The 27,014-nt window shown below is 52.4% G+C and overlaps 1 long non-coding RNA gene across 1 annotated transcript; it reads right to left on the reverse strand.

The window, feature by feature from the left end:
- Positions 1 to 312: 312 nt before the first annotated feature.
- LOC103653811 (uncharacterized) lies at positions 313 to 26,539 on the reverse strand. The gene is made up of 3 exons (XR_565727.1): positions 26,404 to 26,539; positions 1,007 to 1,079; positions 313 to 763 (listed from the first exon to the last, which is right to left on the reverse strand). It is a non-coding gene; the product is annotated as an uncharacterized lncRNA (long non-coding RNA).
- Positions 26,540 to 27,014: the final 475 nt, after the last annotated feature.

Raw genomic sequence — 27,014 nt, forward strand, 5'->3', positions numbered from 1 at the left:
ATGGTTGAAGAGATCCTTCGGGTTCTGTGGTCTTCGATGTCCAGCCCCAAATTCCTTCAAGTGGTACCGTACTCCTCGGTGTGGAGCAAGAAAAGATGGAGTATTTGCATACCCACCATCAACTAGATAGAATTTTCCTGGAGGTACTTGAAAACCCTTACTCATAGTTGATCTTAGCACTCTAGAATCTGTAGCCGATCCATCCCATCCACTAGAAACAAAAGTGATACTGAGATCGAAATCACATGCCACCATCACATTTATGCTAAGTGTTCCCTTCCGATTTCGAAAAGGTGAATGTTTATCAGGAGATATAGAAATAGGAATATGAGTTCCATCAATGGCACCGATACAATTCTTAAAGAATGGATAGAATCTAGGATTATCTTGTATTTTTTGATGCACTTGATTAGGATCAGGAGGATGAATGAAACGATGAGAGAGAACAGGAATGACCTTCTTAAAGAAGTGGTTGATGTGATGATGGAAGGTGTCATTACTATGACCAAAGTACACTTGGAAATCCTGATATGAGGCGTTGCGACTTAGCATGTATAAGAAGAATGCTAACTTCTCCTCGACCGTGATCCTTGTATCAACAACGATCTTTCTCCTTCTAAGATAAGTTGCCAGCTCTCTAAAGATGTGTGGTTCCATCCAAAATGTAACTTGACAGTTCTTGACATGTCCCTCGAGGAGTCGTCGAACCTTAACCTCGCCTGTCTCATCTGATGTATGGCGTTTCTTCTTTTGTCCCCCACCTCTAGTTGAACCCATCAGATATAAGGCAGGGAAAATAAACAACATCATGTCATCATCTTCTTCTTCCCTCCTCTTTCTAATATGATCTCGCAATGACATACTCATTGTAGAACTAAAGAATATATATTTTTTGTCAGGTAGAAGTTAAATAATAAAATAAACTTAAAGCAAATCATGTATCATTTCAAAAGTACAAGTAATAAGGACTAAAGTAAACCATATATACGTACAAAGAATTTAATACCTTTCGGAGTTGGTACCGGATCCCAAGAGGGAGGAGGTTCACCTTCCCCCACTATAATTGGTGTTGTAGGGATCTACATGTAACAACTCAAATAAGTAGTTGTCATACATGATCATAAAGTATACACTAAATTCTTGAAGAAAACACATGAATCTAGACACACAAATGAATCAGGATAAATAAATCTACGCAGGACAAATGAATCTAGGTTTGTAGTTAGAGAATGATTTAAAAACCGCAGATTTGGAAAGCTAATCTGGACATTTTTTGAAAATCAAAACAAAACTGACGACATTGACATTCTTTTTCCCTATATACGCATTTAACATCAAATCAGTATAGCACAAACACGAAAGGAAAATATCTAATCAGTGTTGTAGGGATCTACATGTAACAAAACATAAATAATTAGTCAAACAAATAAGTTGCAGACCTGTTCGTCTCATGATCAACTTTAATTTGCTAGTACAATATATACAATATAATGTGCCCACTTGTAGAGATGGACCGACTTGCTTGTGTCTGCTTGCAGTAGAAGCAAAAATGGTCTGATTTGCTTGTGCCTGCTATATCTGTCGGCGTTTCGACCCCGGGGGGTCCCTGGACCGACGAGTAAATTGTCGCTGCGTGTCCCAGCCCAGATGGGTCGGCGCGAGATGGAACACAAGGGGGGAGAGAACCGCGGCTCGTGTTATCCTGCGCCTAGGGCGGATGCGCTTGCAGTAGGGGGTTACAAGCGTTCGCAAGGGAGAGAGAGAGAGCCTGTTCGTCAGCCCGTCCTCCCGCGCGACCACCCTCTCGTATGAGGGCCCTGGCCCTTCCTTTTATAGATGCAAGGAGAGGGTCCAGGTGTACAATGGGGGTGTAGCAATATGCTAACGTGTCCGGCGGAGAGGAGCCAGAGCCCTATGTACATGCCAACGTGGCTGTCGGAGAGGTGCTAGAGCCCTGTGTACGCGGTGTCGTGGCCGTCGGAGGAGCGTTTGAGCCCTGTAGAAGCATAGCTGTCGGGGCTGTCGGGACCTTGCTGACGTCTCCTTGCTTCCGTAAGGGGCTGAGAGCCACCGTCGTCATGGACGCACGCGGGGAGCCATCATTACTTGTTACCGGGGCGAGCCTGGATGGGACGCCGGTCTTGTTCCCCCGTAGCCTGAGCTAGCTAGGGTTAGGGTAATGATGTACCCCTTGCGGCGTGGTGGGTCCGAGTCCAAGGTCGGGCGAGGCGGAGACTCCTTCCGAGGCCGGGGTCGGGCGAGGACGCGATTCCGCTCGAGGTCGAGATTGAGGCCGGGCCCTGGGGTCGGGCGAGGCGGAGTCCATCTTCCGAGGCCAAGGCGGGGGCCGAGCCCTGGGGTCGGGCGAGGCAGAGACTTCTCCTGAGGCCGAGGCCCAAGGTCGGGCGAGGCGGAGCTTCCTGTTGCACCGAAGGCTGGACTCAGCTACTGTCAGCCTCACTCTGGCGGGTGGCACAGCAGTCGGAGCAGGGCAGGCGGCGCTGCTTTCCTGTCAGGTCGGTCAGTGGAAGGGCGAAGTGACTGCGGTCACTTCGGACCTGTCGACTGAGGACCGCGCGTCAGGATAAGGTGGCAGGCGATCCTCGCATTGAATGCTCCTACGATACGGTCGGTTGGCGAGGCGATCTGGCCAAGGTTGCTTCACTGCGAAGCCTGCCCGAGCTGGACCTCGGGCGAGTCGAGGGTGCGCCCGTTGCTTGAGGAGGTCCTCGGGCGAGGCGTGGATTTGTCTAGGAGTACTGTTCCTGCCCGAGGCTGGGCTCGGACGAGGCGAGATCGCATCCCTTGAGTGGACGAAGCTTTGACCTGAATCATGCCCATCAGTCTCTGCGGCTTGCGCTGATGGTGATTACCAGGCGAGTTTAGGAGTGTTGGGGGTACCCCTAATTATGGTACCCGACAGTAGCCCCCGAGCCTCAAATGGAGTGTTGGTACTCGCTTGGAGGCTTTGTCGCACTTTTTTGCAAGGGGACCTGCCTTTCTCGGTTACATTTTGTTCCGGTGGGTGCGCGCGAGCGCACTCGCCGAGTGTAGACCCCGAGGCCTCGGAGGAGTGGTTTGACTCCTCCGAGGTCTTAATGCTTTTCGTGATGCCTTGGTCGGTCTGGTTGTTCCCTCATGCGATCTAATCGTAGTCCGGGTGCGTGGTCAGGTTCCGAGTTTTTAGGCTGGTCGGTTGACGCTGTCAACGGTTTGGCCAGAGCCGGGTTTGCGAGAGCAGCCCCCGAGCCTCTGCACGGAGTGAGAGGACGATCAAGGACTAACTCGGCTTTTATCAGACGCCCCTTCGTCGCCTTTCCGCAAGGAGGAGGGGGGAAAGCGCCATGTTGCCCTCGGAGGGCGCCGAACATGGTGTCTCCAGTGAGTTGCTAACGGGTGATCCGAGTGGACGCCCGTGCCCCGTTCGATAAGGGTCAGCTAGTGGTCCAGAGGCGCACTCCAAAAGTACCTGCAGGTGATTTGCCGGACTCGGTCCCATTCGATAGGGTCCAAGGGCTCGATGCCTCCCTCTGATGGGATTCCGTTACAAAATCGCTCCTGCTGGTCTCGGAAATGTCCTAGGGTACCTCGGGAGCATAGCTCGAGCCTCAGCCATGTATCGGACGTACCCAGAGTCATCCCTCGCTCTGCGTGCTCTGGGGCGGCTGTCGAACCCTTCGAGGGGCCAGCCTTCGAACCCCTGATCAGTAGTGGGCGCGGAGCCCGAGTGCTCTGAGGCGACTGTCGAACCATTCCGAGGGGCCAGCCTTCGAACCCCTGATCAGTAATGAGCCTGAAGCCCGAGTGCTCTGGGGCGGCTATCGAACCCTTCCGAGGGGCCAGCATTCGAACCCCTGATCAGTAGGAGGGCTCGGGGCCGGCTTCCTTCGCGGAGAAGGATCCCTTTCGAAATATCCCCTTTCCCGGTCCCTGTAGCAAGAGAGAGAAAGGGGAAGGAGAAAAGGATATGAATTTAAACGATGTGGCGCACCTTTTTTGACGCGGTCATCATGGCGGAGGTGAAACGTCGCCCGCTTCGCCTGCCAAAGGTGTCGCTTGCCCTGCCGCGAAGTTAATGCGACGGGACGGGTGGTTCGCGGGGCAGCCGTTGTGCGTGCGCGAGTCGTTCGAGGAACGGGCGTTTCGTCTTTGAGTTTGAATTTCGCGGCAGGTTCGGGCGAAGTGTTGAACGGGTCTTGCCCGGGCCTTTATATACCCAGAAGAGGGACCGGTGGCGGTTCTTTACTCTGCTGCTCGCCTCCTGGGAATAGCCAGAGAAAGAAAATCGTGCACCTTGTCCGCTCCGCCGCCACCCCCTTCGTTTGGCGATGGCCGACCGGATGACCATTGTTCCGCCGCGCGACCCGTGGCCTTTCTCCATCGTCACGGTGGACGATCTGGAGGCCCTTGTCGCTGATGGTTTGCTTCGTCCCCTCTCTGGTGATCCGCAGCCGGAGTGGATGGTCCCTCCGAGCGGGGATGACCCGACCCCGTCGCCGGGGTATGTGCTGAGCTTCGTATCCTTCCATGAGCGGGGGTTCGGAGTGCTAGCAAGTCATTTCATGCGGGCGCTCCTGCATTACTATGGGGTGGAGCTGCTGTAATGCCCCAAAATTGGTACAAGAGGAAGATAATAGGGCAAGTAAATAAATAAACTTATATGCTAGAATTTTCGGGATTTCTTGTTTTTTTTTCTTCGTGCATATTCAACTGAAGGAATTAAAGTTGTCAAATGACAAATAAATACATAATTGTGCATTCCATGCTGGATCTTATATGTTTGCATTTGTATTCAAGTTTAAGTTTGAAAATTTAGAATATGGGAAATAAAAGAGAAAAGAGAAGAAAAAGAAAAGAATACACATTATAAGATAATAAATAATATTATTTCAGACAGTAGAAGTATAAATCATGTATATTTTTTTCTTGATATTTGGAATTTGGAGTTCAAAACAAGAATTTGAATTGAGTTTGAATAATTGGAATTTGAAATAGAAAAGAAAAGAGTGAAAAGGAAAAATCATAAGCCTGACTTGGGCCTAATTCCTCACTTTTAGCCCATATGCACTTTGCCACCCGCCAGCCCACTCCTGCTATGGCGCTGGCGTATGGGCCCCACTGGCTGGTGCCTCACCGCGCACACATGCACCCTGCTACGCTGACTGCCGCATGGGGCCTATCTGTCGGGCCGTCTCCGTCTTCCTCGCGCGGCCGATTCTCTTCCTCCCGAACTCCACGCGCGCCGCACGAGGCTGTTGCTAACAAACCGGCCGAGATCGCCGGAGTGCACCCCTGCTCGGACTTTCCCCCACCTTATCCCGTAAATCGCGAGACCTGATCCTCTCCGCGCCCATAAATAGCGCCTGCCGGACGCTGTGATTCATTGCGAACTCACGGCCAAGAGCGTGACGAATCGCTTGTATGCCCTTGATGTCGCCTCGGAGCCGCCCTGTCGTGTTGCGTCGTGGTTGGATTTGCCTGCATCCCCACCAAAGGTAAGACCTACCGCGTGTGCTCCGGTCCGTGCTGTTGTCCGTTGGTGAAGTGGCCGCGGGGCTAAGAGCTTCAACTCTGGCGCACAGGATTTCTGGTGAGAACTACCTTCTCCTTTCCAAGTTACTACTCCATACCGATGCTACTCCTTGGGCGGGGTTTCTGGGGCTCGGGTTTGTCGCGACCTAGGGCAGGTGCGGTGTTATTGCCGCCGAACTGGAGGTAGAAGATAGCGTGCGATTACCATGGCTGGCCGACAGAGGTAGAAGGAGAGTCCCTGGCGGTCGATTCCTCAATGGACGCTGGAGATCAGATCTCCCGTAGCCACTTCAGGCTCGTGATCTGGGTCGTCCATCATGAGTCCAATGGTGGTGATCTGATCGAGCATATTTGAAATCTAGGCCACAGATCTCTGATCCTACGGTCCTGGTGCCATACCGGTTGGGGATGAGAACGATTTAATCTTAGCCCTCCATCTGTGATCGCACGGCCCATATATAACCATACCCCTTCGCCGCACGCTTTTTCACAAGAGCCCCTATATTTAATGAATATCAACCCGCCGTCCGTAAGGATGTAGTTCTGTGTCTTGGGAAGTTTTGCCTCGTGACCCCTGTCTTCCTCTGTAATAGTGCGCCCAGTCCAGAATTCATAATAAATGGATAAACAAAATCTGAAAATGATTTTAATGAGAAAAAGAATTGTTAAAACTTATAAAATTCATAGAAAATCCATTTTTAGTCCAAATTAGTCCATTCCAGTTCCTAAAATTTTGTAATTTTATTATCTATCACTTAGAGCCTCTGTTTTGTTATGAAAACAGTAAGAAAATTTATTTCTCATTTAATTCCATTTCAAACACATAAAACCTTTAAAAATTCATATCTTAAAATCTATAACTCCAAAAATTACGATTCCTGTTCCTAGGATTTTATGTTAATAAGTAGATTATTACTGTGTATTTTGTTTATATGTTTGGTGTGATGTTAATTTTGCATGTACACTATTTGTTTGTATTGCTACGTTTAGCAGTGAGGACACGTGTCATCTGAAGAGCAAGTACCTGGAATCTCAAGTGCCAGGCAAGTTGTGCCCTTGATCACTTCTTTTTACCCACTCATGTTCTAATTAATCATAATGATCTGCATAGGTTAATTTTGATGGGACCCAATAGGTTACCCTAGTTTGATTATCTTTATACCTTGTTACCACTGAACTTTTTGGGTAGTACTTGCTAGTGCTTTATGTGGTTTTGGGTATGAAGATACATTACTCATGATTATACTTTTGTTATCCGTTGTTATTTATCGTTCATGATAAGATCATTATGTTAATTGGAACATGGAGCGACCACCCGGGAAAACAGTGCTACCACAAGGGTATAATGGGACGCCCTTGGCTGATTAATTAGGAAAGCTAGTGGAAGACTACCTTACCCGAAAGGGGCAAGGGCAGTAGGGGAGTGGTCAGTGTAGGGAGGCCCTCGGGAGGATTTTGCTGCGATGGCGGTCCTGCAAGGGATTCCTGCATTGGAGCTTCCTATAAACTGTAGCGGGTTTTCTGAAGCTAGTGGAACTTTGTAAAGGCCTCGTAGTGTTACCATGCCTCGCCTCCTCGGTAGAGGTGTATGGGAAGTCGCGATCCCTTGGCAGATGGGTAACATGACTTGTGGGTAAAGATGTGCAACCTCTGTAGAGTGTAAAACTGGTATACTAGCCGTGCTCATGGTCATGAGCAGCTCGGACCCTCACATGATTAATTTATGGAACTAAATTCAATTTGTCATATGCATTGCATCGCAGGTGATGTTGTTACTTTTGTTCTACTGCTTAATTGGGCTGTTATTTACTTATACCTAGTAATTGCTAATAAAATTTTGACCAACTTTAAAAGCAATGCTCAGCTCTAACCATCCTCTTTGGTAAGCCTTACACTTCACATGAGCTCCCACCTTTGGCGAGTTCATGCACATTATTCCCCACAACTTGTTGAGCGATGAACGTATGTGAGCTCACTCTTGCTGTCTCACACCCCCCCACAGGTCAAGAACAGGTACCGCAGGATGAGGCGCATGGAGGATGCCGTGGCGAGTTCGTGAGAGGTCTAGGCCGTCGTCTCCCAGTCAACTTTGGGTTGCTGGACCGTTGTCTCCTTATAATGTAATTATCTATTTTGTATAGAACTCCTATTATATAGTAAAGATGTGACATTCGATCCTGTGCCATGATTCATCATATGTGTGAGACTTGGTCCCAGCACACCTGGTGATTATGTTTAAGCCCGGGCTTTGGACCCCTAAAACCCGGGTGTTACAGCTGCACAACTTCAACCCCAACTCCATTGCGCAAGCGGCCATCTTCGCGGAGGTTTGCGAAGGCTTTTTGGGGATTGACCCCCACTGAGATCTATGGACCCATCTCTTCTCCGTGGAGCTTTTTGCCTTGACGACGGGTGAAAAGAAGGTTCGCATGGCGGTGCGGGCCGGTGGCTGCACCCTCCAGTTGAGGCAGGCGCGCGCGCAGCAGTACATCCCCGCCATCCTTGTGTCTTCGAACAAGGGGTGGCAGCGCCGGTGGTTTTACCTCCAGAATGACGATGGAAGGCTCCCATCATTTTCTCAACGAGTGGTGACTACTGTCGGCAGCAATTGGCGCTATGGGGCCACGCGCGAGAAACAGGAGAAACTTCGGCCCCTTCTGGAGGCCTTACAGGAGTTACGAGATGGGGGGCTCACCGCCGCGGGGGTGGTTGCCACCATCCATCACCGGAGGGTGCTTCCCTTGGCAGAGCGGCGGTTGCCGCTTTTGGAGATGATGCCGGGGGTCGACTTGGAGGGTTCGCAGATGTCCTCGGTCCCCCTCTCTGCCGATGACCTCCGCAGGTGGGTAGCGGGCACGGTGGGGAGGCTGGACGTCGGCGCCCTTACCCAGCCCTTGATGCGTCCCGAGCGTGGGTGCGTGTCCCTGGTGAGTGTCCGCTCCTTCTCCTATCTTGTGTCAGGTTGCCTTTGATTCTCACAGTCGGGATTTCCGTTCGTCTCCAGGAGTTGGGGTGTTACAAGCCTTCCCTGCCACTGGTCCCAGAGGACGCGGTGGACCGAGCCGCGCGGAGGGTCGCTGCGGAGAAGAAGAAAGAGAAGAAGGACGTGGAAAAGGCTCGGGCTCGCAAGCGGATGCGGGCTCGGGACGCCTTAGAGAGGCGCCGTCGGAGGCAGGAGAGGGATGGGCTCCTGAGGGATCCGTCGCTGGAGACGCCTGACGACGACGATGACGACGATGATGACGAGGACGACGACATGGCGGCCCGCCTTGGCCTTAGCCCGGATCTGAGGCTGGGCCAGAGGTCATCAAGCTAGCCCCCGAGTGGGCTGGTGCCGTCGGTATCTGGGGCTGGGACATCAGGGTCCCGGTTCGAAGAGCAGGGGCAGGCTGAGGGGGTACTTGACCCCTTGGCCGAGGTAGTTGAGGTGACTCCGGGGAGTCGGGCCGACCTGCCTGTCTCCCAAGGGCGGTCGCTCGTGCCGGCTGTAGAGGAGGTTGATCCTCAGGCCGTCATGACGGCGCATGGGCAGGTCGTCCCTTCGGCGCCCCGGGCGCCCGAAGTGGGAACGGCGCCGAAGCCGGCAGCGGGGCGAACCTCGGCGGCGTCTGTGGGGAGCGAGGCCCGAGGGGCCTCCCCGCAGGCACAAATGGCCTTGGTCCGGAGCGGGTAAGTATCTGAGGATACCTCTGTCCTGGCTCCTTCTTCGTGTGTCCTGATCCTGCTTTACCTTTTCCTCCCAGCAAATGGAGGCACGGTTCGGCCAGTCTGGCTCCCAGGAAGGCCCTTAAGACGGTGCCGGCTTCTGCAGCCAGTGCCGCACCGCACCACGCCGGTTGGCTGGCCTCCGCACAAGATGCCCTCAAGCGGGGGGGCCAGGCGGCACGAATTGCCATGGGGCAAGCCCCCCAGGCCGACCCCTCCGTCGGGGCAGCCATCGTGCCAGGGGAGGCTGCTGGCATGGCCGCGGCCCTAAGCCCACCTGACGTGTTGTCGGCACCGGCCTCAGCTTCTGCCGAGGCCATTGCTGTTTTGCCCGTGGAGCCACCCGTCGCCGCTGATGCCAGGATGGCTGAGGTGCCGCTGCTCGAGGTCGCCTCCGACCTTCCTAGTCTCGGCCATAAGGAGGGGGCGACCGCTATTGCTGAGGTTGGTGATCGGAAGCCCACCTCCTTAGCCGAGGTGGTACCCGATGCGTCGACTGCAGGGGGTCCCGACGCCTTGGAGGAGGGGTGCGCATAACCGCGACCCATCTTAGGGAGCGGCGACCTCATCCCCGCGTGGCGCGATCCCAACGAGTGGTGTGGGCAGGCGCTCCGGTTCTGGACTCGTGGCGCCTCGAAACCCCTCTTCGTCCTTGATGACGAGCGGGAGGAGCAGTCTCGGGATGAGCTCCGTGAGTATGCCGAGGCAGCGATGGGGTCGCTTCGGTCGACCATGGAGATCCTTTCTAGGGACGTTCCCAGGGTCCTCCAGGTGAAGATTTCAGGCATACCTTTCGCGTGACTAGGGCATTCTTTGTGACACCCCGCTTCCCTTCTTCAGGATCTGAGCACCGCCAAGTCGCTGTTCATCCGCCACGAGACCGATGTCTGGGGTTCGCTGTGGTTCCTTGGGACTTCATGGCCTTCCGAGGAGCGAACGAGATTGTCTCGCCCATGATCTCCATCGCCCACTTTGCAATCCTTCCCGAGGCCTCTCGGCACTGGATGATCTCCCCCAGGGGGAAGGATGACACCACAGTCACCAGATGAGACTCGAAGTAGTGTCGCAACTTTTGCCGCGTCAGAATTACTGCGTACAGTAGCTTCTGAATTTGCGGGTAGCGAGTTTTGGTCTCGGACAGCACTTCACTGATGAAGTAGACCGGCCTCTGGACGAGTAGTGTATGCCCTTCTTCTCGTCTCTCGACTACGATCGCGACGCTGACCACCTGAGTGGTTGCGGCTACATAGATTAAGAGGGCTTCTCCTGCAGCGAGGGGCACCAAGATGGGCATACTTGTAAGGAGCGCCTTTAAGTTTCTGAGGGCTTCCTCGGCCTCGGGGGTCCAAGAGAAGCGCTCGGTCTTCCTTAAGAGGCGGTACAAGGGTAGGCCTTTTTCGTCGAGGCGCGAGATGAAGCGGCTCAGAGCCGCAAGACATCCCATGACCCTTTGCACTCCTTTCAAGTCCTTGATAGGCCCCATGTTGGTGATGGCCGCAATTTTCTCTGGGTTGGCCTCGATGCCCCGCTCGGAGACGATGAACCCCAGGAGCATGCCTCGGGGGACTCCGAAGACACACTTCTCGGGGTGGAGTTTCACGCCCTTCGCCCTCAGACACTTGAATGTCGTTTCAAGGTCAGAGAGGAGGTCGGAGGCTTTTCTCGTCTTGACTACGGTGTCATCGACGTAAGCCTCGACCGTTCGGCCGATGTGCTCTCCGAACACGTGGTTCATGCACCTTTGGTATGTCGCACCTGCATTCCTCAAACCAAATGGCATAGTGGTATAGCAGTACATGCCAAAAGGTGTGATGAAAGAAGTCGCAAGCTGGTCGGACTCTTTCATCTTGATTTGGTGATAACCTGAGTAGGCGTCGAGGAATGACAGGGTTTTGCACCCAGCAGTGGAATCCACGATTTGATCGATGCGAGGCAGAGGGTAGGGAACCTTCAGACAGGCTTTGTTCAGACCAGTGTGGTCTACACACATCCTCCACTTCCCACCTTTCTTTCTCACAAGCACAGGGCTGGCTAACCATTCGAGATGGAATACCTCTTTGATGAACCCTGCAGCCATCAGCTTATGTATCTCCTCGCCTATGGCTCTGCGCTTTTCTTCGTCGAAACGGTGCAGAGGCTGCTTCACGGGTTGGGCTCCAGCTCGGATATCTAGCGAGTGCTCGGCGACATCCCTTGGTATGCCAGACATGTCCGAGGGACTCCACGCAAAAACCTCGGCGTTCGCGCGGAGAAAGTCGACGAGCGCTGCTTCCTATTTGGGTCGAGCTCGGAGCCGATCCGGACTTGCTTGATGGCATCGTTGTTGGGGTCGAGAGGGACGGACTTAACCGCCTCTGCTGGCTCAAAGTTGCCGGCGTGGCGCTTCACATCTGGCACCTCCTTGGAGAGGCACTCCAGGTCGGCGATGAGGGCCTCAGACTCGGCGAGGGCCTCAGCGTACTCCACACACTCCACGTCGCATTTGTACGCGTGTCGGTATGTGGATTCGACGGTGATGACCTTGTTGGGGCCCAGCATCTTGAGCTTGAGGTAGGTGTAGTTGGGGACGGCCATGAACTTGGCGTAGCACGGTCTCCCCAACACCGCGTGGTAGGTTCCTCGGAACCCGACCACCTCGAATGTGAGGGTTTCCTTTCGGAAGTTGGAGGGAGTCCCGAAGCAGACAGGCAGATCGAGTTGTCCAAGGGGCTGGACGCGCTTCCCGAGGATGATCCCGTGAAAAGGCACCGCACCGGTCCGGATTGTGGACAGATCGATCTGCAAGAGCCCGAGGGTCTCGGCGTAGATGATGTTGAGGCTGCTGCCTCCGTCCATGAGGACCTTGGTGAGCCTGACGTTGCCGATGGCGGGGTCGACAACGAGCGGGTACTTTCCTGGGCTAGGCACGCGGTCGGGGTGGTCGCCTTGGTCGAAGGTGATGGGCTTGTCGGACCAGTCTAGGTAGACTGGTGCCGCCAACTTTACCGAGCAGACCTCCCGACGCTCCTTCTTGCGGTGCCGAGCCGAGGCGTTCGCCACTTGCCCACCGTAGATCATGAAACAGTCGTGGACCTCGGGGAACTCCTCTGCCTTGTTGCCCTCCTTCTTGTCGTTGTCATGGCCTTTGCCACCTTCCGCTGGGGGCCCGGCCTTATGGAAGTAGCGCCGAAGCATGACACATTCCTCAAGGGTGTGCTTGACGGAACCCTAGTGATAGGGACACAACTCCTTGAGCATCTTGTTGAACAGGTTGGCCCCTCCGGGAGGCTTCCGAGGGTTCATGTGCTCGACAGCGGCGACAAGATCTGCGTCGGCGACGTCGCGCTTTGCTTGCGACTTCTTCTTGCCCTTCTTCTTCGTGCCGCGCTGGGCGGACGCCTCAGGGACGTCTTCCTGCTGGCGTCCCTGAGGCTGCTTGTCCTTCCGGAAGATGGCCTCGACCGCCTCCTGACCTGATGCGAACTTGGTGGCGATGTCCATCAACTCGCTCGCCCTGGTGGGAGTCTTGCGACCCAGCTTGCTCACCAGGTCGCGGCAAGTGGTGCCGGTGAGGAACGCGCCAATGACATCCGAGTCGGTGATGTTGGGCAGCTCAATGCGCTGCTTCGAAAACCACCGGATGTAGTCCAGCAGGGATTCCCCTGGCTGCTGGCGGCAGCTTCGGAGATCACAAGAGTTCCCAGGGCGCACGTACGTGCCCTGGAAGTTTCCAGCGAAGGCTTTGACCAGATCGTCCCAGTTGGAGATCTACGCAGGAGGCAGATGCTCCAGCCAGGCTTGGGCGGCGTCGGAGAGGAACAGGGGGAGGTTGCGGATGATGAGGTTGTCATCGTCCGTTCCACCCAGCTGGCAGGCCAGCCGGTAGTCCGCAAGCCATAGTTTCGGCCTTGTTTCTCCCGAGTACTTAGTGATGGTAGTTGGGGCTCGGAACCGGGTCGGGAACGGCGCCCGTCGTATGGCCCGGCTGAAGGCTTGCGGACCAGGTGGTTCGGGCGAGGGGCTCCGATCCTCCCCGCTATCGTAGCGTCCCCCACGCCTGGGGTGGTAGCCTCGGCGCACCTTTTCGTCGAGGCGGGCTCGACGGTCGTGGCGGCGGTGCTCGTTGTCGAGGTGTCCCGGGGCTACAGGCGTTGCGTCCCGCGTGCGCCCGGTGTGGACCGAGGCTTCCCGCATGAATCGGGAAGTCGCGGCGCGATGCTCCGGGGGGTGCCCTTGCCTTCGGGAGGCAGAGCTCTCGGCCCGTCGGACCGCGGCATCCTCCAGGAGATTCTTGAGTTCTCCCTGGATACGCCGCCCCTCGGTGGTGGATGGCTCCGGCATCGCTCGGAGTAGTATTGTTGCTGCAGCCAGGTTCTGGCCGACCCCACTGGAAGCCGGGGGCAGCCTTGCCGTGGCATCGTCAGCGATACGGCGCTGGACGTCCTGGGCCTGATGACGCGCTTCTCCGGCTAGTGCTCGGCCTGCCCACTCCTGCTCGATGTTTTGCCAGAGCTGCACAAGTTGCCTGCTTCCTCGTCGAGCTTGGCCTGCATCTCGCGGATTTGCTCGAGCTGTGTGTCCTGACCCCCCGCAGGGACTGGGACCACAGCTAGCTCCCGCAGGATGTCAACGCAAGGCGCAGGCCCAGGGGGATCATCGTCCTCCGGCATACCAAGGTGGTTGACTTCGTCGTGACCCCCTAGATCGACGTGGAAACATTCGCGACTTGGGCCACAACCTTCATCATCAAGGCTTTGGCCATCATCGGAGCAATCGGAGAGGCAGTAGTCACATGCGGTCATGAAGTCTCGCATGGCGCTAGGATTACCGAGCCCGGAGAAATCCCAACCAGAGTCGGGCTCGTCGTCCTCCTCGGAACCCGGGGGCCCGTAGGTCGAGACGGCCGTCAGTCAGTCCCAGGTTGACCACATATGGTACCCCGGAAGGTTAGGATATGCCTTTATGAAAGCGCTCATCGAAGCGGGGTCGCTTGGCGGATCGAAGCTGAATCTAAAAGGCACAGGGTGGAAAACGGACGGTACCTCTTGATCGATGGACGGTGACGAAGTCGCGTCGGGGACGGACTGCACCGTTATCTCAGGTATGAGGCAAATGCCCAGCAAGTCCTCCGCGAGAGTGCTGGCGTCATCTGTCCGCTTGGGGTTGGCGTGTTGTGGGGAAACGACGCTCGTCGTCGTCTCAGGCGCGAGGTCAACGCCCGACGTGTCCCCTGTTGGGGTGCCGGCGTCGTCGACTCGCTCGACAGCCGACGAGGTGCCGCTAGGGGTGGTAATGGATCGTGATCCAAATAGTTCTTCACAAAATGTCAAGGCCCTAAATAAATTATAGTTCAAAAATGACTACAAATAGAGCCCGATCCTAACCCGCTTCGATCCTTAGATCTTATAGTGCAAAATTTATAGCCCATTGTCAGCCCTAGGTGCCGCCTCCTGCTTGGCCATGGTTGCCCCGCCTCCTTCTCCTGCAGCAAGGAAGGCGACGGGACAAACCCGGATGCTGCTCTTCCGCCATGGGGGGAAGACGTCGCCGAGTCCGTCGCCGTCGGGCGGGCTGACGGCCGTCGTCGTCGCTGTCGCGCTGCGGAGGAAGGAGTACCATGTCGTAGCTGCCGTCGAGGGACATGAACTCGAGACTCCCGAAACGGAGCAGCGTCCCGGGCTGAAGAGGTTGGTGGAGACTACCCATCAGGAACTCAACGGGAAGTTGTTCATCAACACGCAGCAGGCCCCTACCTGGCGCGCCAACTGTCGGCGTTTCGACCCCGGGGGGTCCCTAGACCGACGAGTAAATTGTTGCTGCGTGTCCCAGCCCAGATGGATCGGTGCGAGATGGAACACAAGGGGGGAGAGAACCTCGGCTCGTGTTATCCTGCGCCCAGGGCGGATGCGCTTGCAGTAGGGGGTTACAAGCGTTCGCGAGGGAGAGAGAGAGAGAGCCTGTTCGTCAGCCCGTCCTCCCGCGCGACCACCCTCTCGTATGAGGGCCCTGGCCCTTCCTTTTATAGATGCAAGGAGAGGGTCCAGGTGTACAATGGGGGTGTAGCAATATGCTAACGTGTCCGACAGAGAGGAGCCAGAGCCCTATGTACATGCCAACGTGGCTGTCGGAGAGGTGCTAGAGCCCTGTGTACACGGTGTCGTGGCCGTCGGAGGAGCGTTTGAGCCCTGTAGAAGCACAGCTGTCGGGGCTGTCGGGACCTTGCTGACGTCTCCTTGCTTCCGTAAGGGGCTGAGAGCCACCGTCGTCATGGACGCACGCGGGGAGCCATCATTACTTGTTACCGGGGCGAGCCTGGATGGGATGCCGGTCTTGTTCCCCCGTAGCCTGAGCTAGCTAGGGGTAGGGTAATGATGTATCCCCTGCGGCGTGGTGGCTCCGAGTCCAAGGTCGGGCGAGGCGGAGACTCCGCTCGAGGCCGGGGTCAGGCGAGGACGCGATTCCGCCCGAGGTCGAGGTTGAGGTCGGGCCCTGGGGTCGGGCGAGGCGGAGACCACCTTCCGAGGTCGAGGTCGAGGCCGAGCCCTGGGGTCGGGCGAGGCGGAGTCCATCTTCCGAGGCCGAGGCGGGGGCCGAGCCCTGGGGTCGGGCGAGGCGGAGACCTCTCATGAGGCCGAGGCCCAAGTGAGAGCACCTAGAGGGGGGGTGAATAGGTGATCCTGTAAAACTTAAACTTATAGCCACAAAAACTTGTTAAGTGTTAGCACAATAATTGCCAAGTGGCTAGAGATGAGTCTCAACAAAACACAATACCACAAGAGATCAAACACAGAGATGACACAGTGGTTTATCCCGTGGTTCGGCCAAGACCAACGCTTGCCTACTCCACGTTGTGGCGTCCCAACGGACGAGGGTTGCAATCAACCCCTCTCAAGCGGTCCAAAGACCAACTTGAATACCACGGTGTTTTGCTTTGCCTTTCAATATCCCGTTTGCGAGGAATCTCCATAACTTGGAGTCTCTCGCCCTTACAAAAGATGTTCACAGAGAATCACGGAGCACAGGAAGGATTAGCAACTCACACACAACACAAAAATCACAGCGAATACGCACACACAAGACCCAGACTTGAGCTCAAGAGACTAGCACACTAGAACGGAGCTCAAATCACTAGAATGTCGAACAAGTGCGCAAGATTGATGTGTGAGTGATCAAGAGTGCTCAAGGAATGCTTGGTATCCTCCTCCATGCGCCTAGGGGTCCCTTTTATAGCCCCAAGGCAGCTAGGAGCCGTTGAGAGCAAATCTGGAAGGCCAATCTTGCCTTCTGTCGTCGGGTGCACCGGACAGTCCGGTGCACACCGGACACTGTCCGGTGCTCGATTTCCTTCCTTAAACAGCGCAGCCGACCGTTGCCGACCGTTGCAGATCTGGGAGCCGTTGGCGCACCGGACATGTCCGGTGCACACCGGACAGTTCGGTGCCCCCTTCCGACCGTTGGCCAGGCCACGTGTCGCGCGCAGATTCCGCGGCCGACCGTTGGCTCGGCCGACCGTTGGCTCACCGGACAGTCCGGTGCACACCGGACAGTCCGGTGAATTATAGCCGTACGCCGTCGGCGAATTCCCGAGAGCGGCCACTTCGCGTCGAGTCAGCCTGGCGCACCGGACACTGTCCGGTGCACCACCGGACAGTCCGATGTGCCAGACCGAGCTGAGTCTTGGCTGTACACAGCCAAGTCTTTTCACCTTTCTTCTTTTCTTCTTCTTTCTGTTTCTAACACTTAGACAAGTATATTAGTACACAAAACCAATGTACTAAGGCTTAGAAACATACCTTTACTCATGATTTGCACTATGTTCATCCATGGGCATAAATTCACATTTAAGCACTTTGTGTTGGCACTCAATTACCAAAATACTTAGAAATGGCCCAAGGGCACATTTCCCTTTCAATCTCCCCCTTTTTGGTGATTTATGCCAACACAACATAAAGCAACTAGAACAAGTGCAAAATCACTTGAAATGAAACTCAAATTCATTTTGATTCAATTTTGGCATATATGGATCATCCTTTGCCACCACTTGGTTTGTTTTTGCAAATCAAACTCAAATCTCTATCTCTAAGTCAAACACACATGTTGAAGCATAAAGAGAGTCATTTCAAAAGAGATTGATCAAAGATTTCAAAAACTCCCCCTTTTTCCCATAATCACTACTTCTCCCCACAAGAAGCCAACTTTTGACAAAAGAGACAATAAAAGAGTTTTGACAAACCAAAAGCTCTACTCTACTATTTTCAAATCTCTCAAGTGGTAGCTGATCCATTTATTGCTTTGGCCTTTATTTTCTCCCCCTTTGGCATCAAACACCAAAACGGGATCAATTTTGGCCCTTTAACCCCATTGCCTCACCAAAATCTTCAATTAAGAGCAAATGGCAATAAGAGTTCATGAGATGGACTTGGAATAAGTTACCCTCTCATCGGAGTGCAGTGGAAGTCTTTCATGGTCCAAGTCCACCTTTTCCCTTTCAATTCTCCTTCGAGACTAAACCAAGCAAACTCAAGCATATGGTTAGTCTCAAAGGGTCAAGTTGTAACACATCTCCCCCTAAACACGTGCATCACTTTGCAACGGACTTGTGAGGTCCATGGAGTGTTTGTACAACTTGAGCACCACAATAAGCAACAAAATGCAGAATGAACATGATCAAAGGCATAAACACATGTATGCTATAATTCAATCCAAGTTCCGCGAATCTAAGACATTTAGCTCACTACGCAGCCTGCAAAAGGTCTTCTCATCTAGAGGCTTGGTAAAGATATCGGCTAGCTGGTTCTCGGTGCTAACATGAAACACTTCGATATCTCCCTTTTGCTGGTGGTCTCTCAAAAAGTGATGTCGGATGTCTATGTGCTTTGTGCGGCTGTGCTCAACAGGATTTTCCGCCATGCGGATAGCACTCTCATTATCACATAGGAGTGGGACTTTGCTCAAATTGTAGCCAAAGTCCCTGAGGGTTTGCCTCATCCAAAGTAGTTGCGCGCAACACTGTCCTGCGGCAACATACTCGGCCTCAGCGGTGGATAGGGCAACAGAGGTTTGTTTCTTAGAGTTCCATGACACCAGGGACCTTCCTAAGAATTGGCACGTCCCCGATGTACTCTTCCTATCGACCTTACATCCAGCATAATCGGAGTCTGAGTATCCAATCAAGTCAAAGGTAGACCCCTTTGGATACCAGAGCCCGAAGCAAGGCGTAGCAACTAAATATCTAAGGATTCGCTTCACTGCCACTAAGTGACACTCCTTAGGATCGGATTGAAATCTAGCACACATGCATACGCTAAGCATAATATCCGGTCTACTAGCACATAAGTAAAGTAATGATCCTATCATTGACCGGTATGCCTTTTGATCAATGGACTTACCTCCTTTGGTGAGGTCGGTGTGTCCGTCGGTTCCCATCGGAGTCTTTGCGGGCTTGGCGTCCTTCATCCCAAACCGCTTTAGCAGATCTTGCGTGTACTTCGTTTGAGAGATGAAGGTGCCGTCCTTGAGTTGCTTCACTTGGAACCCAAGGAAGTAGTTCAACTCGCCCATCATTGACATCTCGAATTTCTACGTCATCACCCTGCTAAACTCTTCACAAGACTTTTTATTAGTTGAACCAAATATTATGTCATCGACATAAATTTGGCACACAAACAAATCACCATCACATGTCTTAGTGAAAAGAGTTGGATCGGCTTTCCCAACCTTAAAAGCATTTGCAATTAAGAAATCTCTAAGGCATTCATACCATGCTCTTGGGGCTTGCTTAAGTCCATAGAGCGCCTTAGAGAGCTTACACACGTGGTCGGGGTACCGTTCATCCTCGAAGCCAGGGGGTTGCTCTACGTACACCTCCTCCTTTATTGGCCCGTTGAGGAAAGCGCTCTTCACATCCATTTGGAACAACCTGAAAGAATGGTGAGCGGCATATGCTAGCAAGATACGAATGGACTCTAGCCTAGCCACAGGAGCAAACGTCTCCTCAAAGTCCAAACCTGCGACTTGGGCATAACCTTTTGCCACAAGTCGAGCCTTGTTCCTCGTCACCACTCCGTGCTCGTCTTGTTTGTTGCGGAACACCCACTTGGTTCCCACAACATTCTGCTTAGGACGAGGCACCAGCGTCCAAACTTCATTCCTCTTGAAGTTGTTGAGCTCCTCTTGCATGGCCAACACCTAGTCCGGATCTAGCAAGGCCTCTTCTACCCTGAAAGGCTCAATAGAAGAGACAAAAGAGTAATGTTCACAAAAATTAACTAATCGAGACCGAGTAGTTACTCCCTTGCTAATGTCACCCAGAATTTGGTCGACGGGATGATCCCTTTGAATCATCGCTCGAACTTGGGTTGGAGGTGCCGGTTCCGCTTCTTCCTCCATCACATGATCATCTTGTGCTCCCCCTTGATCACACGCCTCCTGTTGATGAACCTGTTCATCGTCTTGAGTTGGGGGATGCACCATAGTTGAGGAAGAAGGTTGATCTCGTTCATCTTGTTCCTGTGGCCGCACTTCTCCAATCTCCATGGTTCGTATAGCGGCCGTTGGAACATCTTCTTCATCTACATCATCACAATCAAAAACTTGCTCTCTTGGAGAGCCATTAGTCTCATCAAATACAACGTCGCTGGAGACTTCAACCAAACCCGATGATTTGTTGAAGACTCTATACGCCTTTGTATTTGAGTCATAACCTAACAAAAACCCTTCTACAGCTTTGGGAGCAAATTTAGAATTTCTACCCTTCTTCACTAGAATGTAGCACTTGCTCCCAAATACACGAAAGTAAGATACATTGGGTTTGTTACCGGTTAGTAGCTCATACGACGTCTTCTTGAGGAGGCGATGAAGGTAGACCCTGTTGATGGCGTGGCAAGCCGTGTTCACGGCTTCCGTCCAAAAGCACTCGGGGGTCTTGAACTCTCCTAGCATCGTCCTCGCCATGTCGATGAGCGTCCTGTTCTTCCTCTCTACCACACCATTTTGTTGTGGTGTGTAGGGAGCGGAGAACTCGTGCTTGATCCCTTCCTCTTCAAGGAACTCCTCCACTTGAAGGTTCTTGAACTCGGACCCGTTGTCGCTCCTTATCTTCTTCACCTTGAGCTCAAACTCATTTTGAGCTCTCCTGAGGAAGCGCTTGAGGGTCCCTTGGGTTTCAGACTTATCCTGCAAAAAGAACACCCAAGTGAAGCGGGAAAAGTCATCAACAATAACTAGACCATACTTACTTCCTCCTATGCTCAGATAGGCGACGGGTCCGAAGAGGTCCATATGCAACAGCTCCAGCGGTCTTGAGGTAGTCATCACATTCTTGCTGTGATGTGCTCCTCCCACTTGTTTACCTGCTTGACAAGCTGCACAAGGTCTATCTTTTTCGAATTGAACGTTAGTCAAACCTATCACGTGTTCTCCCTTTAGAAGCTTGTGAAGGTTCTTCATCCCCACATGTGCTAAGCGGCGATGCCACAGCCAGCCCATGCTAGTCTTAGCTATTAAGCATGCATCTAGACCGGCCTCTTCTTTTGCAAAATCAACTAAGTAGAGTTTGCCGTCTAATACACCCTTAAAAGCTAGTGAACCATAACTTCTTCTAAAGACAGACACATCTACATTTGTAAATAGACAGTTATATCCCATATTGCATAATTGACTTACAGATAGTAAATTATATCCCAGAGACTCAACTAAAAACACATTAGAAATTGAGTGCTCATTTGAGATTGCAATTTTACCTAACCCTTTTACCTTGCCTTGATTCCCATCACCGAATATAATTGAATCTTGGGAATCCTTATTCTTGACGTAGGAGGTGAACATCTTCTTCTCCCCCGTCATATGGTTTGTGCATCCGCTGTCGATAATCCGGCTTGAACCCCCGGATGCATAAACCTGCAAGGCAAATTTAGGCTTGGGTTTTAGGTACCCAACTCATGTTGGGTCCTACAAGGTTAGCACAAATATCCTTAGGGACCCAAATGCAAGTTTTGTCTCCCTTGCATTTTGCCCCTAACTTCCTAGCAACTACTTTCCTATCCTTTCTATAAATAGCAAAGGAAGCATTTAAAGCACAATAAATTGTAGAAGGTTCATTCACTACTTTCCTAGGAGCATGAATAACATTCTTTCTAGGCATATGATGAATAACATTTTTCCTAGACATATTTCTACCATGCATATAGGAAGAACTAGAAGTAAACATGGCATGAGAGTCAAAATCATCATAAGCATTAAAACTCCTATAAGCGTTTCTAGTTTTTCTCCTATCATGATACATAAAAGCATGGTTCTTTTGCACACTACTAGCCATAGGGGCCTTCCCTTTCTCCTTGGCGGGAATGGGAGCCTTATGGCTTGTTAAGTTCTTGGCTTCTCTCTTGAAGCCAAGTCCATCCTTAATTGAGGGGTGTCTACCAATTGTGTAGGCATCCCTTGCAAATTTTAGTTTATCGAAATCATTCTTGCTAGTCTTAAGTTGAGTATTAAGACTAGCCAATTCATCATTAAGCTTGGAAATTGAAACTAGGTGTTCACTACAAGCATCAATGTCAAAATCTTTACACCTAGTACAAATTACAACATGTTCTACACAAGAATTGGATTTATTTGCTACTTCTAATTTAGCATTTAAATCATTGTTGACACCTTTCAAAGTAGAAATAGTTTCATGACAAGTAGATAGTTCAAAAGAAAGCATTTCATTTCTTTTAACTTCTAAAGCATAGGATTTTTGTGCTTCTATAAATTTATCATGTTCTTCATACAATAAATCCTCTTGTTTCTCTAAGAGTCTATCCTTCTCATTCAAGGCATCAATCAATTCATTGATTTTATCAATCTTATTTCTATCCAATCCCTTGAACAAGCTAGAGTAATCTATTTCCTCATCGCTAGACTCATCATCACTAGAAGAAACATAAGTGGTGTCTCGAGTACTCACCTTCTTCTCCCTTGCCATGAGGCATGTGTGACGCTCGTTGGGGAAGAGGGTTGATTTGTTGAAGGCGGTGGCAGCAAGTCCTTCATTGTCGGAGTCGGAGGAGGAGCAATCTGAATCCCACTCCTTTCCGATATGTGCCTCGCCCTTGGCCTTCTTGTAATGCTTCTTCTTCTCCCTTTTGTTCCCTTGGTCCTGATCACTATCATTGTCGGGACAGTTAGCAATAAAATGACCAAGCTTACCGCATTTGAAGCACGAGCGCTTCCCCTTGGCTTTGGTCTTGCTTGGCTGTCCCTTGCGACCCTTAAGCGCCGTCTTGAATCTTTTGATGATGAGGGCCATCTCTTCATCATTAAGTCCGGTCGCTTCAATTTGTGCCACCTTGCTAGGTAGCGCCTCCTTGCTCCTTGTTGCTTTGAGAGCAAGAGGTTGCGGCTCGTTGATCGGTCCATTCAAGGCGTCGTCCACGTACCTCGCCTCCTTGATCATCATTCGCCCGCTGACGAATTTTCCTAGGACTTCTTCGGGCGACATTTTGGTGTACCTGGGATTCTCACGAATATTATTCACCAAATGAGGATCAAGAATGGTAAAGGACCTTAGTAATAGTCGGACGACGTCATGGTCCGTCCATCGCGTGCTTCCATAGCTCCTTATTTTGTTGATAAGGGTCTTGAGCCGGTTGTATGTTTGAGTTGGCTCCTCGCCCCTTATCATCGCAAACCTTCCAAGCTCGCCCTCCACCAACTCCATTTTAGTGAGCATGGTGATGTCGTTCCCCTCGTGAGAAATCTTGAGGGTGTCCCATATCTGCTTGGCATTGTCCAAGCCGCTCACTTTATTGTACTCGTCCCTGCACAAAGAGGCTAGCAACACAGTAGTAGCTTGTGCATTTTTATGAATCTGTTCATTAATAAACATAGGGCTATCCGAGCTATCAAAGTGCATTCCACTCTCTACAATCTCCCATATGCTAGGATGGAGAGAGAACAAGTGAGTACGCATTTTGTGGCTCCAAAATCCGTAGTCCTCTCCATCAAAGTGAGGAGGCTTGCCGAGTGGAATGGGGAGCAAATGCGAATTTGAACTTTGCGGAATACGAGAGTAGTCAAAAGAAAAGTTCGAATTAACCGGTTTCCTTTTCTCGTAGTCGTTGTCGTCGTCCTTTTGAGAAGAAGAGGATTCGTCGCTGTCGTAGTAGACGATCTCCTTGATGCGCCTTGTCTTCTTCTTCTTCCCATCTTTTCGCTTGTGGCTTGAGCCCAAGTCGGTAGACTTGTCATTCTTCGGCTCGTTGAAGATAGACTCCTTCTCGTTGTTGTCGACCACCATCCCCTTTCCCTTAGGATCCATCTCTTCGGGCGATTAGTCCCTTCTTGAAGAGAACGGCTCCGATACCAATTGAGAGCACCTAGAGGGGGGGTGAATAGGTGATCCTGTAAAACTTAAACTTATAGCCACAAAAACTTGTTAAGTGTTAGCACAATAATTGCCAAGTGGCTAGAGATGAGTCTCAACAAAACACAATACCACAAGAGATCAAACACAGAGATGACACAGTGGTTTATCCCGTGGTTCGGCCAAGACCAACGCTTGCCTACTCCATGTTGTGGCGTCCCAACGGACGAGGGTTGCAATCAACCCCTCTCAAGCGGTCCAAAGACCAACTTGAATACCACGGTGTTTTGCTTTGCCTTTCAATATCCCGTTTGCGAGGAATCTCCACAACTTGGAGTCTCTCGCCCTTACAAAAGATGTTCACAGAGAATCACGGAGCACAGGAAGGATTAGCAACTCACACACAACACAAAAATCACAGCGAATACGCACACACAAGACCCAGACTTGAGCTCAAGAGACTAGCACACTAGAACGGAGCTTAAATCACTAGAATGTCGAACAAGTGCGCAAGATTGATGTGTGAGTGATCAAGAGTGCTCAAGGAATGCTTGGTATCCTCCTCCATGCGCCTAGGGGTCCCTTTTATAGCCCCAAGGCAGCTAGGAGCCGTTGAGAGCAAATCTGGAAGGCCAATCTTGCCTTCTGTCGTCGGGTGCACCGGACAGTCCGGTGCACACCGGACACTGTCCGGTGCCCGATTTCCTTCCTTAAACAGCGCAGCCGACCGTTGCCGACCGTTGCAGATCTGGGAGCCGTTGGCGCACCGGACATGTCCGGTGCACACCGGACAGTCCGGTGCCCCCTTCCGACCGTTGGCCAGGCCACGTGTCGCGCGCAGATTCCGCGGCCGACTGTTGGCTCGGCCGACCGTTGGCTCACCGGACAGTCCGGTGCACACCGGACAGTCCGGTGAATTATAGCCGTACGCCGTCGGCGAATTCCCGAGAGCGGCCACTTCGCGCCGAGTCAGCCTGGCGCACCGGACACTGTCCGGTGCACCACCGGACAGTCCGGTGTGCCAGACCGAGCTGAGTCTTGGCTGTACACAGCCAAGTCTTTTCACCTTTCTTCTTTTCTTCTTCTTTCTGTTTCTAACACTTAGACAAGTATATTAGTACACAAAACCAATGTACTAAGGCTTAGAAACATACCTTTACTCATGATTTGCACTATGTTCATCCATGGGCATAAATTCACATTTAAGCACTTTGTGTTGGCACTCAATTACCAAAATACTTAGAAATGGCCCAAGGGCACATTTCCCTTTCACTAAGGTCGGGCGAGGCGGAGCTTCCTGTGGCGCCGGAGGCTGGACTCAGCTGCTGTTAGCCTCACCCTGGCGGGTGGCACAACAGTCGGAGCGGGGCAGGCGGCGCTGCTTTCCTGTCAGGTCGGTCAGTGGAAGGGCGAAGTGACTGCGGTCACTTCGGCCCTGTCGACTGAGGACCGCGCGTCAGGATAAGGTGTCAGGCGATCCTCGCATTGAATGCTCCTGTGATACGGTCGGTTGGCGAGGCGATCTGGCCAAGGTTGCTTCACTGCGAAGCCTGCCCGAGCTGGGCCTCGGGCGAGTCGAGGGTGCGCCCGTTGCTTGAGGAGGTCCTCGGGCGAGGCGTGGATTCGTCTAGGAGTACTGTTCTTGCCCGAGGCTGGGCTCGGGCGAGGCGAGATCGCATCCCTTGAGTGGACGAAGCTTTGACCTGAATCATTCCCATCAGTCTCTGCGGCTTGCGCTGATGGTGATTACCAGCCGAGTTTAGGAGTGCTGGTTGTACCCCCAATTATGGTACCCGACAATATCTGACCTTGGAGAAGTCAGACATTGGAGAATATGGCTGCATCCATTGGGTTCAGATATAGCAGTAGAAGCAGAGATAGTCCTGCTTGCTTGTGCCTACTTGCAGCTAGCTTCTACTGCTTCTCCAAGATGGTCCGACTTCTCCAAGGTGTAGACGAAGCTAATTAGGTGATCCATATACATATACTTGCATCTAAGAAGAATAACCGCTAGCTATATCTGAACTCCATGGATGCATCACTAGCAAGAGGAAAGAGAGGAGGGATTACTGAGACGATAACGATTATGAATGAAGAAGAGGAATGCGGATGATCTATCTTATCTCTCCTCGCCGGCTAGGACAAGAATAGGTAGGGAAAGCAGCACATCTAAGCAGTGTGGCTGCAGTAGATCTGAGCATCGAAAATGACTCTGTTGATTGTGTTTCTCTCTCAGATTCTTGTAAAGTGAATATAAAAAAAATGCCTCGGTCGCACAGCGTGCGACATCTGCAAGGTGGTCAAGCCCTTGGCGGTTTGTCGCGGGGAGGGAGAGGGAAGCGCCGCCAAGGGTAGGCACAACTGGACACGACTTCGTCGAGGGCGGATGTGGAGGGAGAAGGAAAGCATCGCAAGGGCAGGTGCGTTGGAGAAGAGAGGGTGACGCTTACCGGTGAGAAAGCGACGGGGAGGGTGGTCATCGACGCTGCGCTGCGCTGCGCCGCCACGCCGTCACTGGCGTCGTCGCTTCTTCGCCTCCTCCGCGCCAGTGCTGCGCTGTCTCGTCGAGATCGGATCCGGAGGTCAGTAGACCAGGATTCATGTCGGGCCGTTGTAGAAGAGAAAACTTCAAACCGGATCACTCTCGCTTTCGATCTAGACCCAAACGAACAGCTGTCGCATAAAGGGCCGAATTATAAACCAGAGCATTTCCTTCTGCCTGGAATCAGACCCGGAATGGGATAATTCTGCCGAAACGAACGGGCCCTCAAACGAACGGACCCTAAAAATGCTAAACTTTAGAACCCTACGAGGTAAAGGTTAGCACATGTATGTAAACGTACGTTTATTTGCGATGGCAGGGCTATCAGAGATCCCTACTTCCGTTGCAAGCAGGGAGACCTTTCCCTCCTTTTAAGGCCAGAGCAGGACCATCAAGCTAGGTAGCCCCGTCATAGCATTTGATTTGGTTTTTAATGTGGCGGAAACATCGATGGAGGAACGTGGAGGCATGATGGAACGACGAGGCGTGTGGAGCCAGCCACTCCGGTGCCGGTAGGTCGCGGCAGGTGAGCTGTCCCTAATCCTCTTCTACGGCGCGCGTGTTGACTTGCTGCTGGACCGCCCATGGGCTCACGGCTGGCCGCCTGGCCGTGCACATGCCACCGCTGCGCGCGCATCCAGTTCCTTGCCAACTCTTTCTACGTTTCCAGAAGTTTACACAGCCAAAGGTCACCGACAGATTCTCAAACGACCAGACCCGAGTCGTCCAAACCGCCGGTCTCCAGGGAACGGGCTCGATCCAAACGGTTTGGAGCCGACACACCACACGTGACGTGTGACAATAACCCACTACAGAGATATCATCCCGAACGCGTGTCGTTAATCGTTAGCCTCACATATCTCATTTTTTTTCTCGTTCCCTATTAGCCTGTTCGCTGAGAATTAAAGTCTT

The sequence above is a fragment of the Zea mays genome, chromosome 4 (genome assembly GCF_902167145.1).
Source record: "Zea mays cultivar B73 chromosome 4, Zm-B73-REFERENCE-NAM-5.0, whole genome shotgun sequence".
Taxonomy (NCBI): Eukaryota; Viridiplantae; Streptophyta; class Magnoliopsida; order Poales; family Poaceae; genus Zea; species Zea mays.